Source organism: Typopeltis vanoorti, chromosome 6 (genome assembly GCF_054136105.1).
Source record: "Typopeltis vanoorti isolate ZY-2024b chromosome 6, IOZ_Tvanoo_1.0, whole genome shotgun sequence".
Classification (NCBI taxonomy): Eukaryota; Metazoa; Arthropoda; class Arachnida; order Uropygi; family Thelyphonidae; genus Typopeltis; species Typopeltis vanoorti.
In genome coordinates, this window is record NC_143554.1 from 128,837,734 (window position 1) to 128,853,709 (window position 15,976).

Sequence of the window (15,976 nt, forward strand, 5' to 3'; positions counted from 1 at the left end):
GTGTGTGTGGGGGGGAGGTATATTATTTATGAATGCATTGACAATGATAAGAAATTCAACTTGGAACATTCTGAAATATCTCGAGGCGTCACCATTTAATTTCTGCAGAATTTCTCCATATTTTCCTGCGCTCTGTTGTTTTAAATACCCTTCAGATATCGTTACTTACCGCAGTAGTAATCCATGACAGCATTTTATTGAGTGTTACATTCAATTTAAGCCGTTATTAAGTCATGTGGAGTTCCTATACAATATTGTGGTAGAATTTCTGATTTTCTAGTAGGGCAGTATAAAAAAAGTGGTATGCTCAATATTTTTGAGGATCTTATTTTCTTAAGGAGAACGGTCTAAAAACTAATATATCGACAAAATTTCCCAAAATGATAGCGATAAATTGTTATTTTTTTTAATACAGATATTTCGGAAAACAAAGCATACTCTTCTTCTTCTTCTTCTTTGGTGCATCAATCTGAAGATTAGTAATTCTAGCAGCACATCACAACATCCTGTCTTGTGACCTCTTTTTTATCTCTTCATAACTCTATGCGCCAGTTAGCATTATTATGTTGTTTATATATGAAATTCTTGGTCTGCCTCGTGGCCTCTTTCCTTCTACAGTCCCATCCATTATTTCTGTAATCAGTCTCCCATGCCTCAAATGGTTTCCAATAGGCTTTTTCTTCTTTTATTGATGTGTTTCATTAATTACTGCTCTTCATGAACTATATTTAGAACTTCTTCATTACTTTTCCTTTCTGTCCAACTAATTTTCATCATCTTTCTCCAGCATCGAAGTTCAAATGCCTCCAACTTTTTCATGTCTTGTTTTGTTAGAGTCCAGGTCTCACAACCATATAATGCAATGCTCCATATGTATGTTTCCACTAGCCTTTTCTTGAGATGGATGCTAAGTCCTTTACTGGTAAAAATGTTTCTTCTGTTATAGAATCTTTTTTGGCTAGGATTATTCGTGCTTTAATATCTGATTAGTTTCTTCCATCTTCTGTGATAAGACTTCCAAGATATTTAAAAGAGGATGCCTGTTGTATTAGGTTATTATTTATTTCCAGGTTTATTTTCATTGGATTTGCTTTACTTATAATTTATAATTTTGTTTTCTTATAATTAATTTTAGGCTGTACTGTGTGAAGATTTCTTCCATCTTTGTTAGGGTGGCTTTCAGTTTGTTTTCGTTATCAGCTATAACTGCTATATCATCCGCGAACCGTAGCCAGTTAATATCAATTCCATTAATTTTAATTCCTGTTTCTATTAGTTCTTTCAATTTATTTATTGCATCTTCAATGTACATATTAAACAATATGGGTGAAAGAGAGCACCCCTGTCTTATACCTCTACGTATTTTTGCTATTGCGATTTTTGTTGTATTGCTAACTGCTTCTATTAGGGCTTCTTGATGCTTGTTTTTAGGAGGTGAAACATTTGATTCCGGTCAATACTATCGAAGGCGTTCTCCAAGTCAAGAAAGACTATCAGAGTATTTTGATTCTTCTCCAATCTTCTTTCAATAACTGTTCTTAGCGCTAGGATTGCTTCTCTTGTCCCCTGCTGTTTCCTGAATCCAAACTGGTCATTGCCAACATATTCTTCAACCTTCTTTGTTAGTCTTTTTTGTATAATTTTGAGTAGTGTTTTCGAAGCATGTGATATTAAGCTTATTGTTCGATGATTTTCACGCTTGTTTGCATTATTTACTTTAGGAATGGGTATGATAGAGCATTCTGTAAAATCTTTAGGGATGATTCCTGTTTCATAAATATCCTTTATGATCTTGAAAAGGTATGACTTAGTTATGTTTTCTGAGTATTTTATTAATTCTGAAGGGATGTTATTAATGCCTGGTGCCTTGTTGGTTGACAATTCATTCAGTGCCCATTCAAATTCATCTTTTAATATAGTTGGACCAATTTCTTCCACATCAAGTCTTGTTTCATCTTTTATAACCGTGGCGTCTAGATCTTTTCCACTATGTAGATCTTCTAAGTACTACTTCCATCTTTCCGAAATTTCTTCCTTATCTATAAGTATGTTTCGCTGTTTATTTTTGTAAATTGTACTTCTTGTCTTGTTTTGCTGGCTTATTCCTTTTATAATGTTATAAGCTTTATCGATTCTTCCAGTCTTTGTTAGATCTTCTATTTGATTACATTTCTCTGTATACCATTGTTCTTTTGCTTCTTTACACTTTCAATTTATCATATTTTTTATATGTTTATATTTGTCTTTGCTTTCTTCCTTTAGGGAGGTTTTGTATTTTTTTCTTTCATCTATTAGATCTAGAATGTCCTGGGTGATCCATGGTTTTTTATTTGTTTATTCCTTAATCCTATGCAGTCATTGGCACCCTTGATGACTGTATCCTTCAAATGAGTCCATTTTTCCTCTATGTTTTTCTTTCCCCTCTCTCCCGTTTTAATGCTTTCGTCAATTTGCTGTTTATAGTTTCTATGATTTTCCTCTGTTTTCAGGTTACTTATGTTCCATTTGGGCGTTTTCCTTGGTTGTGACAGCTTTTTAAATTTCAGATTATATTTCAATAAAACCAAATTGTGGTCACTGTCAACATCAGCTCCCGGGTAACTTTTGCATGATTTTACTTGATTTTTAAATCTATTTCTTGTCATAATATAATCTATTTGGTACCTTCCTCTATCCCCTGGCATTTTCCAAGTATACCTTCAAAGTATACTACCTTCAAGTACACTATTTTCCAAATATACATAGCATACATCATTCTTAAAAGAAAACATTTCCATATGGATTCCTTTGCTACTAGAAAGCATATGACATATATCGCTATGATCCTTCTACAGAGTATACGACGTCTTCTACAACTCTAATAGTACCTGATCTGGTAGTTTATTGATATAACTTAGTCCCTGTCACACAAATTGATGTCGGTAGTTATGTCCTCCGCCATCTTTAACGGTATAAACACTCTCTACTACTAATATGTCTACTAGAGCCGCTGCTCTAAGAAACTGGATGCGGTATGATTGGTATCAATCAAGATTCAGTATCTGATAGCGTACAGGAAATTACTTGTAACCATATAATTAGTGAGTCGGTAGCTTATTAGTGAATACTAAAAGGAACATCAATAAAGTTATCATTGAGGATCCCCCACTCCTCTCTCTCTCCAGCTCCATCTTTCCGAATGATTTGGAATCGCAATAAATTTCACTTAGTAGTAGTAATATGAGTTTTCTTGCAAAAGTTCGTATCGCATAATCTTATCTCGTCATTTTCAAGGGTATACTTTTTATTCTCCAGATTACATCACCAATATGTGTATCTATAAAACTTAATGACCCCACAAATAGTTTTCATCATGTTTGTGGTAGTGCTCAGATCAGCTGCACGATCGTAAAGCAATCACCTAAATCTGTGTAGCACTTCTGTATGTCAACATCTAGTTAATAGGCTCATCTGTCTTGTTCGAATTAAACGATGACTGTGATGACGTCATCGCTGGCCAGCGAGCTGTCTAAACTTTCACGAACAGCCAGCCTGAAGTGTTTAATGACACGTTAAATCCGATAAGCTATCTACTATCTAAATATATTCCGCACTAAATATATCCAGAAAAATCAGGTTTACCGACTTATGATGTCATTGATTTTTCTTGTTATAGACTTTTATTAACAATTTTGAAAATGTGGGGGTCAGCGTACAAACCATAAATTCATATTGACTACAAAGCCGGCATATTATGTCTGTTAATTGCTTGTGTTTTCCTGGCTGATTTTGAAGGGAAAACCCATGCTAATCTCGTATGAGACCAGCTAACTCCTTCAGTTTAAAAAATCCTTACAAATGATTATTCTCGCTATCAAGTGCAAGAAGAATGATAGATGTGCGTATGAAAGTGTCATTTTGTCTTTCCTGCATAAAAAAAATGAAAGTGAAATGGAGAAATAAATGATAAAATTAATTAATATGAAGGTGAAATATAAGGATAGAAACTGTAAGGAAATTTTTTAAAAGTAACCTAATTAATATAAAAATTTGCTGTAATCAAAACTGGAACTTGAGTTCTGGGTACAACGATTAACGCAATGTGTTAATCGTAATCACTACACGAGCCTCTGTAACTCAGTCAGTATAGACGAAGGGTCGGAAAGACCTGAGTTCGATTCCCGTCCGTGACGTGAGGAATATTTATCTGGTCTCTTTCGACTAAAGGTGAGTTAGCCGGTCTCATACGGAGGTAGGGGGGGGTTTCACCCGGTAAACTCGGGTTTTTCATACCCCAGAACAGGCAAACCTGCCTCATGAACACACATGGATGACAGTCATGAATACTTCTCAGCCATATGCCGGTCCTGAGCCAGAAAAAAATTGGGGGATTGGGAAAAGCAATGGTGAACTATCCTGTAAAAATCTCACCAGGTATGCTTCGTGGGCAATGCCTACAGAGTCACCTACGGTCGGAAACGACTGAAATGGAAAATCAGACAGAGAATCACTACACGATTGCGACTGCTTGCCAACCCATATTTTTACTTAAAAAGCAATTGCTTTATTGATTATTTTAGATAAATGGGATGACCTAGGAGGAGTATGCCAAAAAAGAGGTTAATTCCTTGATTGACTTTAAGCGGGTGCGAGCGAGCGAGCACGCACGCACGCGCAAGCACGCACACACACACACACACACACACACACACACACACACACACACGCACGCACGCACGCACGCACGCACGCACGCACGCACACGCACACACACACACACACACACACACACACACACACACACACACACACACACACACACACACACACACACACACACACACACACACTAAAAAAAGTGAATATTTGTTCGATTTGAGGATATACACCATTTCACAATTTGGCTGCTAGTATAACTGCAGCATTGCATGTCATTTGGCTTGACAGTGTTCAACTACTTTTACAAGAAGTGCAGTGACAGCTGCTTCCTTTATGGTTTCTGTAACACCAAATCGAGAACTACTGTTGAAGAATGTCGACGGGGATTTTCCAATCTTATTGTTCCGTATTATCGGCTTGGTTGGCCAAATGTTTAATGTACCAAACAGACTATAGGTGCGAATCCCGCCGTGGGGCACGGATGTTTTAAAGTATTTAAGTGGGAGATGGATTTCATCTTTCCCCATTTATAGGCCTGAAATAGCTTGAAAAGTTCCATATTCTTGTGTAAGTAGGGTTTTTGTGAAAGTATGGATGAGAGATCGATTTTATCTCTCCGTGTGAGACCACCGTCTCGATTATTGGAAGCCTGAAGTGTCTTAAAAATTTTCCATATTTGGTATCTCTTACAATGTTTCCGGATTATGTAAAAATAAGTAAAATATTTTTAAAAATATATAAAATAATAATCTGTGTTGTTAGCCTAGTGGCTGTGCGCTTCGCAACCATATGTCTGGGGAAGGAGTGTTCTAAGTTCGATTCCCGTCGGAGACGTGAGGAGCTAAAGGATCAGCCATAGCCAGTTAGCCGGTCTTGAGCGCGGGCAGTAGGGTTTTTTCCTCAGTTTAGCTGGGGTTTTCATCCCGCAAGCAGGCAAAACGGCCTCGTGAACACCCACGGACTACAGTCATGAATTAGGGATGCAGCAGAGGAGTAGCGTGCCGGCTGCATTATTTCGCCGTGACTCCTCATTAGGAGGAGACAGACCCAACCCGTCTGTAACAGACGGAAGGGAGAGATAGATAGATAGATAAATTAATAATAAAAAAAATAAACTTTTAGAAAAAATAAATAAACCAATCGCGTTACTAGTGTACTTTTAGGTTGACAACCTTTCTTGGGTCGGAGTCAAATGCAAAAATCGAAAACTTTTTTTATTTTTGTACACAAATGTCTGAAATTATCATTTGGTGATGTCAAGTGAATGTGATATTTATCAGTAAGTTCAGAACACCATGTTTCGTGCACCTTCTTCTGATACTGGAGATAGAGTGAATAATAATACTCTTAATGATCATTTATGAATCTGGTGAAAATCCTCATTTCTAATTATTTCTTTAAATTTTTTTAAGGCTTACAGAACTTTTTAAAACATTGTTTATATATCTCGAGTAATAATTGCATTCATCTTTTCCTTAATGATATTTTAAAGTTCATTACAATTGTTAAATTGTTAATATGTATACATTCACGATAAAACTTACGATTATTAGTAGAAAATGAAATGAAAAGAAAAGAAAATGAGAATGAAAAAAAAAGAGAGGAGACGAAATGAAAGAAGAAAAGTGTACATAATGAAAGAATGACTAAAATAAAATAAAATAAAATTATGACGCAATATAAACAAAAGAAAACGAAATATGTATGTGTAAACATACATATTTCGTTTTCACAATGAATTTCATCATTATTAATGATGAAATTCATTGTGATCGTCTTCAAAAATAAATTAAGAATAATAAGTAAGAATGACTCTTACGCATGTTGTAACGGTGAAATCCCAACGTCTTCGAAACTTGCATTAACTTGTATGAAGAGAGTGGATATAATAATAATAATAATAATAATTCGCGAAACCCTATCATATTTATGAGCACCATGATACAGTTATACATTCTTTTAATAACTAATAAAATTGATTAAAATTAAAAGTAATGAAATTTATTAATTTAAAACGAGTACTAATGATTTGGGCGACTTTTATTTCATTAAATTGTATTATTATTATTATTATTATTATTTTCTCTTTTCTCTACTGCTTCGCATATTTTATTAAGTTATTTTGATTTACTTAGTGGTAAAGGTGCCCCTATGGTTTTTCTATGTAACCTACAAATTCATAATTCGTATTTTTGCTTTTTTTTATTATTATTTCATATACATTTTGTTATGTGGCCTTAGAAAATAACACGTTTTAGAATATAAATTGTTTCACATATATTTGGATGTCTACCAAAAACTTCAAGTTTTGGAATGTTTTCTATCGCTTTTTGGTGAAATGTCGCTCAGAAGCAAATATGGCAGCCTCTTCTATGGCCTCAGATATCTTCTCGGAACCATAAAAGAAGTCCCATTCGAAGTTTTTCTGTACCCATTTCAGCAGCAACATTCCTTTCCTGCGACTATTTGTCCCCACAGATACATTATTTTTTAGAGTCTACAAAAATGGCATATCTCCAGGGACAAATAGTATAGAATTTACAGCATAAACTGACGTCTACAAGAGATGAAACTTTAAAGTTCATTTTTTTTGTATAGCTTTGGTGCGCACCTCCTTTTCTATTATAAATTCGTAAAGTTTAAAATCTTTTTTTCTTAGATTAAATTATAATGGCTAATAATATCGATACGTACTCGTCGATGAGTTCGCAGAAATACTACCCAAACCTAGAAGGTTGAATCGGATTTCATATATTATTATTATTATTCCACAAGAATCCCCATGGAGACTCATCGCGGGGTGGGGGGGAACCCACACTATCCACACGATATCTCTCGTACCACCCCTTGATCTCATTCACTGAGAAAGCACCCACAGTCAATAGAGTCTATCAATTCAGTCCCGATGATCTTTTGTTCTGTCTCCTCTGAAAATTCCTATAAACTCTATGTTTCGATCACATTTTCTCTTTTAGGCCTAGAAACCAATTTTTGCAACCCACGAACCCATAATTTATCATCGCAGGGAGTATTCTACAGAGCACTATTTAGTCACTCACCATCTTACCCGCAATGAGAGAAAATATAGGTCTTTGTTCATAACCGTGCGTAGCTAACACAAAAGAATTAAAGCGCAGTGTTACAGTTGGGTTTCTTCTCTCATTCTGTATCGGATGCTTTATAATCGCTTCTTGATTTATGCGTTTTCGGTTGAACACTGTTGAAGAATAAATTCCTGCCATGGTTAGCTAATTGGATAGTGTACTTGCCCTCCAACTAAAAATTTGCGGGTTCACATCCTGCTGTGAGCATGGTTGTTTGTGAATATCATTAGGTGGAAGATTAACTTCATACCCCCACCCACCCCAATGTGAAGTCACTGGTCTGCTTATTGGAGGCCTGAAGTGGCTTGAAAAACTTCCATGTTTAGTCTCCAGAGCTGGATTTCCGGATTATGTAAAAATATATCTAAATAAAATAATACCAAAAAAAAAACTTTACCCCACCCACGGTGTTAACGTACTCTAAGTTTACAATGTCTACTTTAAGTTTATGACTCCCTTTCTTATAAAAGGTTTACAGCCTTTCACAAGAAAGAGTCCAATCGTATATATTTAAGTCGTCTGTCGTCTTAATTTAAGTCATTTTAAATCTCTCTTTAACGTCATGGATCCTTACACGTCATGGAAAACATGAGGAGTTGAGTGCCTACTCGAACCAAAACAAAACTTATTATCAGTGTCGATCCTTAGGATAGTATTTTTACTTATCTTCCTTTTCAACGTTCCTGGTGCAGGCAGCTTGGGTATGTGAAAAGAGTCGAACTTTGTCTCACTTTCCTTCTAGCTGCCTTTTACCTCGCACTGTATGCGTTGTTGCGTTTCTTCTGTTATGATCATACGATCCACATCGCCAAAACCCATTTTATTTTATTTATTTTTTTTTTGAAGCCTTCAAGACATCTTTCATATTCATTTGATGAAGACGAAAAATAAATATTCAGAGCATCTTTTGTATGTATAAAATTTATTTCATTTTTTTAAATCGAAAATTAGATCTTAATTGAAGCGTTTTTAGTTGTTTCTCAATACGTCAGTATCTATTAAATTTATCTCCTTAAGTTCGTGGCTGTGCGGAAATTATTTCTGGATTTTCGTAGGATAATTTTATTGCACTTTTGTTATCCGTAAACATTTATTTATTCATGTCGATTTTTGTTTCAGTCGATCCATTTGCCAAAAGATCAAAAACGTTTGCGAAATTCTGTATAGCAATAACTTCGCTTTGGGCGGGTGGAATTTAATAAAATTCGATATCTAGGATGGCACTCGAACATTCATGCATTTCAGTTTTGGGATGTCCATCAGATTGTTTTCAGTGGCAAAATAATATTATGTGTTTACAGTACATCAGTCGGAAACAGCTGTATATTCAGTTGTCGCTATAATAAATGACGTCAAAATACAAAAACGGTATTACGAAACAGACCTTGTTTATTATTGTTTACGATCATTTCCTTACATGTTAATTTACATATTTTTCAGCAACACCTCTACCGAGTAAATCGAGAAACGACTGTATATTGCTCTTGTCATTGTTCAGTAGATAGTCCAAGCATGCAAACGCACGCTTGGACAGCACATTTACAGGAGCACCACACACACACACACACACACACACACACACACACACACACACACACACACACACACACACACACACACACACACACACACACACACACACACACACACACACACTGTATATACTGTATATTAAAATAATGACTACATTAATAAGAAAAATATGTATTTCATAAAATACAAATTTTTTGTTTTCATTTATTATAAATTTTGAAGTAAAAGAAATGGGAGAAAAAAATCCTCTCCCCGAAAAAGGGGAGAGGATTTTATTTTATTTTATTTTCTCCAGCTTTCGACAGCATAAAACCTAGACCCAGTTATGCCATCTATCTGTGTATGGTATTCCACAGTTGCATTAAATGCTGTAGCGACTACTGTTGCCTGTTTATTCCGTACACACTCTCACAGTTCATGTAAACCGCTGCTTCATCGGTAGCAGAATCGCGAATCTATTTCATGCTATATAATCTGGTAAACAGGAGGATTAGTTTTTCGTGCAGTTTATTTCAATATAGGACAGATAGCGCGTCTAACTTTAAGTGCGGTAACTCTGAGTCGGTGTCAGATATTCCCCCGCACTAATAGCTGTCATGTGGCGGAAGGTAATTTTTGAAGTAAGAGGTTTTGGACAGACGGCCCAAAATCGGTCAAACAGCAACAAATAGTGATCTGTAGAACATATTGCAACGCACATGTGCATCAAACCCTAGATTCGTAAGATGGATGGAATATATCTCATCCGTACTAGGAAAAATCTGAAGGAGAGCCGATTGACAAATACGTATTTTTTTCTTATTTTATTACCATGCTTTACTATATTTTTTACCAGTAATATTTATTTCAAATATTTTAAAAATAAATACAGATAAATTCTCTAACGCATATTATTTCCAAGGGGAGTAGGTGGAGCTCATTTAACCCTAAGTAATTTTGTGAAGATTTGTTGGCAGTTGCTGTTCAACTATCATTGATAGTGAGCTCAAGCTGTCAGTAAATGAAGGATTTCAGAGAATTACGGCAAAAAAATGCCGCCATCCGGTAGTCCTAAATCCTAACATATATGTCTAAAATAATATGGGTTCGATAGAATTTTTAGTTGCGTGCAGTGTGATAAATTTCAGGAGGTAAAACATCCGTGCCACTGAAGGCTACTGTAGTTGTTGTGGTTAAGGGAACGTGTATACATTGAACTGGTGTATCCATTTGTGAGACGTTACTTTTCCAGGATAATGCGTCATGTCACAAAGCTCATATCGTTTGTGAATGCTTCCTTTAGTATGTTCATTAAAAAGATTCTAAAAGTCCCCACTGGAATCTGTTTCACTGCGATCTAATGCAACGGCTGGTTGCGATAAGTTTGCATGGGCCAGCATCCATGCGAAGCTAATATAATGTATATGTTGCAAAAATTATACGGACACCATTTTTGGTTTTTGAAGAGTTGAAAAGCCTTTATTCATCTTCTTCTATCACACTAGGATGGTATGAATGCTGCGCAAATGCACCTTTAAAAAAATAACAATAAAAAGAGAAACGGGGTACTGTTTTCCTGCATATTAAATGAACATAAAAATTAAACTAAAAATTAACAAAATGATTTTTTTTTTCAAAACGTCAAATTAAAACTGATAGAGAAATCCTAAAATTCTTCATAATTAAAGGATGTTAAAATGTTAATATGATGTCTTAAAAACCAACACATTATATGAAATCTGGAATCTAGATTAACGAAAAGAAAAAAGAGTAATTTAAGAAAAAATAATAAAAATGCTACATAAATATAATATAAATAAATATTAGTAATTACTATATATATTAGTATTCAGCACTATCATTCATGCCACTAACGTGTTAAATCCATGTAAAACCAACATATAGTTTAATTCTAATACCTAGATATTGTTTTGATGCAGTTTATTTATGTTTTATCACATTCTCTCTCTCTCTCTCTAACAATGTGTCATGAAATATTTTATCAGATTTTTTTTTTCACAAGCATTTCTTATTTCTATGTACCTTTCAAAATGATGCAACAGATTCTCATATTTCATTAAGCAGAGATTTGGAAGATCACAAATAATCTTCCAAACTCAGAATCGGAAAAAACATCACTTCCGGTTGCCTTAAGAAAAATATTTGGACTTCCTGTACAGCACTTATTTTTGTTTGCTTTAAATTATTACATGACCACTATGCTGCTACATTAAGTTTAGAGAAACTAAATTTTGCGCACTTTGAAGAGTAGCAACATGCAACAAAACTCATTTTTTGACAATAAATAAAAAGGAAAAAACGATTATTAGAACAGAATGAGGAGTGTACATCGCGAACACAGAGATGAACGAAGCAGGGCTATTGCCTAAGACCCAACGTACTCCAAGACTACGGCTAAAAGAGTTATCTTTCGCTCTTTCTAATGGCGAATAACAGAAAAACAACAAAACTATATATTAGAAAGAGTGACATATCTTTGAACAGTAGTCTTGGAGTTAGTCTATAATAATATTTAATTAAATATTTGAATCGCTATATAAGAGATATTATATAGTCCTTTTCTGCTATAGAATGCCGTGATGAAATTATCAGAACAGCTAAACAGGAAAACAAAGTTGCCTTTGTTTTCCTGTTAGGATTTAGTAGGCAGAAAGTCGCTGTCTTCATCATCGCCGCAATTTCCAGACGAAAGGCGATGATGTTCCTAATCCTAACTAGTATATGGTTCTATGTTTTCGTGTCAGTTGCCTGTATACGGTCAACTTTTCTGAGTTGTTCTGAACTCGACTAAAACTTAATGCTGTAGGTCTTAGTACGTAGACAGGCTTAGTGGTTACTGGTGCAAAGAAAACTATGGCCAAATTGCGGCATGACAAGTTAAAAAAGAAAATCAGTCAATGTTCAGTTGTTTTAGCTGGAATTAGGCTAAGTAGTCCGAAGAAAAAATTCGGAGAATAGAATCTTCTCGATTCTATTCTCCGAGTAGAGGAACTTTCTTCCTCCCCCTCATTTCACAGTTAGGATTAAGAACATCGCCTTTGTTCTGAGTCTTTTCTTCGCTAACTTTTAACTCTGTCCCCTAGCCGAGCCTAGAATAACCAGGTGTATTGGAATTCTGGAATCTAAGTTATATAATCCGTGAGCTGAGTTATGACATCAGTTAAGTCGATTAGATAAGTTCTGCAAATTAGCCCTAACCATCGGATTTTTATAGCTGTTTAGGAAACAGCTTCTCAATGCACTTAGTAAATCTTCTCGGAATTTTCCTGCCATCCAATAAAAATCTGAGTGAGGAAAGTTACGAGTTGTAATCCAATATTGGCCTGACCAAAGCGTTATTTAAGAGTATCATAACTTCGTTTCTCCAACAAGCGAAGTTCCTTTTAATCAAACTAGCCGTCTTCCGAGCTTTACTAGTTTTCTTACCAATATGGTTCTTTGACTTGAATTCATTATGAACCAGATACACTGTTCCTTTCTGAAGCCTGTCTCTATTCAACTCTCGCATTCATATATATACAATACCGATGCCTAATACATCTAATACCGATATTTATTCTTATTAAATATGCACATCGCTTTAAGTATATCCTCCATTCTACTCGGGATGATATTTTAAAATCATCCCGAACAGAAATGAAGTCATCCATACAATTTACTACTAACGTAGCTTTATATCATCGGAGAAGAGAGAAAAATTTATACTTAATATTATATCCAAATTTTGAATGCCTATATTGAATAAGATTAATCGAAAACTGAATCGTGTATACTCCTTCCTGACCATTTGTTTCCTAAAAGATTTCGTTCTAAATATTGCTTCTTGTTTTCTACCTGTGATTAAGTTTCTTATTCTAAATAATCTTGCCATAATTTGATTCTCCAGTAACTCTTCAATAAAAGTCAGGAGATTTGTCAGAGTTGATCTTTCCTTGGAGAAATACTCTACCGCTCAAAATGACTCGAACAAAAGATGCTAGGAACATGCATCGAAATTAAGTTTTCTATTACTTCATCAACGGCTGTCTTATAATTCATCTTTATTTATTGGCCGGTATTTATTTATTTATTATCCTATAATTTTCCATTTTATATAATGATTCTTTTTTTATGAATCGAGATGATCTTTGCAAATTTCTCGGAAGAGATTATTCGTAATTCGAACATCTTTAAAGTTATTATTTCCTTAAAAGCGTTATCGTTAAAATATAAAATTAATGAATTGATTTATTACATCATTACATTACATCACATCACAATATACATCATTGTGGGACTAGATACCGTATCACACATTAAATTACATTTTTGTTAATTGGATGATACTTACTTACTTAATCCTTCCTCTTTTACCTTTACGGTGTTGAGGTTTTTCCAACTATTCTTGTTACCGCAGCCGTTATTCGAGGATAAGTTGATTAGCCCTATGCCTCCCGATGTGTCCTATGTCTGTAGATGTGTGCGTGTTCACGGGACCGATTTGCTTTTCTGGGGGGGGGGCGAAAAACCCGAGTTTCCTGGTGAAAAAAACCCCTACCTCTGTATGACACCGGCTAACTCATCTTTAGTCGAAAGAGACCAGATAAAAGTTCCTCACGTCACTGACGGAAATCGAACCCAGGTCTTTCCGACCAAAGGACTTCGTCTATATCAACTGAGCTACGGAGTTTAACTGAATGATACATTTATCATCATCATCATCATCATCATTATTATGTGGCACCTCCAAGTAGTCGTTGGAATCATCGTAGGAAGGCACACTACTCCACTAACATCAACTCACCGTCTTCTCCTATAGAGCCTCTGTAGCTCAGTCAGTATAGATGAAGTCGTTTGGTCGGAACGACCTGGGTTCAATTCCCGTTCGTGAGGTGAGGAACCTTTATTTCGTCTCTTTCGACGAAAGGTGAGTTAACCGGTTTCATACAAAGGTAGAGGGTTTTTTCACCTGGAAACTCGGGATTTTCGTTCTTCAGAACATGCAAACCGGCTAGGAGAATACAAGCAATTGACAGACAAAAATACATTATAACCAATAGTTATAATGTATTTTTGTCATTATAACTATTGGTTATAATGTATTGGTTATAAACTATTGGTTATAATGTATTGGTTATAAACTATTGGTTATAATGTATATAACTATTATAACTTAAAATACATTAATTAATAATTAATGTATTAATGTATTTTAAGATGGTGCCGTACTATCCATATGGGACTCACTGCCGCTGTTCATCATACGCTTATTAATTAAACCGTTTCCTCTACTTAATCCTCCTACTACTATACACTACTTATTTCTTTCATTTGTGGTTTCCCCTCCTTCCTCCCCGTCCTTTAAGACTGGTTGAGCTCTCCTAATGAGGGATTACGCATGTGTTTTTATGACTATAGATCTGTGTGAGTTCACACAGATCTATATTTATTATATTGTTTGCCTGTTCTAGGGACGAAAAACCGGAGTTTCCGGGTGAAAAAAAAACTCCCTACCACTGTATGAAACCGGTTAACTCACCTTTAGTCGAAGAGACCAGATGAAAGTTCCTCACGTCACTGACGGGAATCGAACTAAGATCTTTCCGAGCAAAGGGCTTCGTCTATACCGACTGAGCTACGGTGGCTCTACACGCTACTACCATCAACACAACGGGATCTACCGCTTACTACCACCACCACCACTAATTGATTTTGTGTCTATAAATTAGGAGTGCCTCCTAAATTTTTACCATTTCATTTGTAACTAAATCTGGACCTGGTGCTTTATTTTTCTTTCACTTTTTAGTGTTTTTCTTTCTTCTTAGAGTTGAATGGTCATCTGTTTCATTTCTCATTATTATTATTATTATTTGTCTTTCACTATTATCTGAATATAGGTAGTTAATATAATTCTTATAATGTTCTAGGATATTTATCTCTTTGAACACTTATGTCCCCTTTATTAATTTTTTATACATTTGAATTTTTGTTATTTTTCTTTTCTGTGAGTTCTTGTATCTTGGAATTATTTCTTTGTTTCGGAATTATTTCTTTGTTTAATTTCTACACATACTTAAATCTTTACTTTTCATTTTTTTAAAAATAACTTTCATAATAATTTTCCCAATCTCTATAACTATTAGATATTCTGATGCTTAGGATATTATTTTCTTGAAATCATTTCAAGTCTTTAATTATTACACCACTTCCCCACCCTCATTTCTCCATTATTCAACTCTCGATTATTTTGTTCTTGTTCATATTTATTTGAAATGTTATAATTTCGCCCAGTGATCAGCGTATCCGCTGTCCCGCCTAGGTATGGATGTTTGTGATTGTCTTTCACATTCATTCACACAAGTGTATAAACACTCATCCCAAGATTGGGTCACCATGGGAGAAGTAGACCCAACCCTGCGAGAGAGGCCTTCACTCCAGCAATGGGGAAGTTACAGGTCGAAATTCATTCATTCGTGTTATCATTTCAATTTAGGTCTTGAGTTTTTGTTACTTCTATTTTGTTAATTTCTTCAATTATAATAATTCAAATATAATCAGATAATCAATATAATCAAATAAATGAATGAGACTCATTTTATTCATTTTAAGTAAACAAAATTTTAATTCTTTTTTAAATTTCATTTTTAATTTAGTTATTAAATTTAAGAATATAGTTTTTCCTTTAAAATTTATATTTATTCATTTACATCATTTATGTTTAG

General features: G+C 34.8%; 1 long non-coding RNA gene across 1 annotated transcript in view; it reads left to right on the plus strand.

Moving 5' to 3' along the window:
• The window catches only part of LOC150105933 (uncharacterized), a 130,471-nt gene that overhangs the window by 51,800 nt on the left and 62,695 nt on the right, over nucleotides 1-15,976 (plus strand). The window lies entirely within an intron of this gene.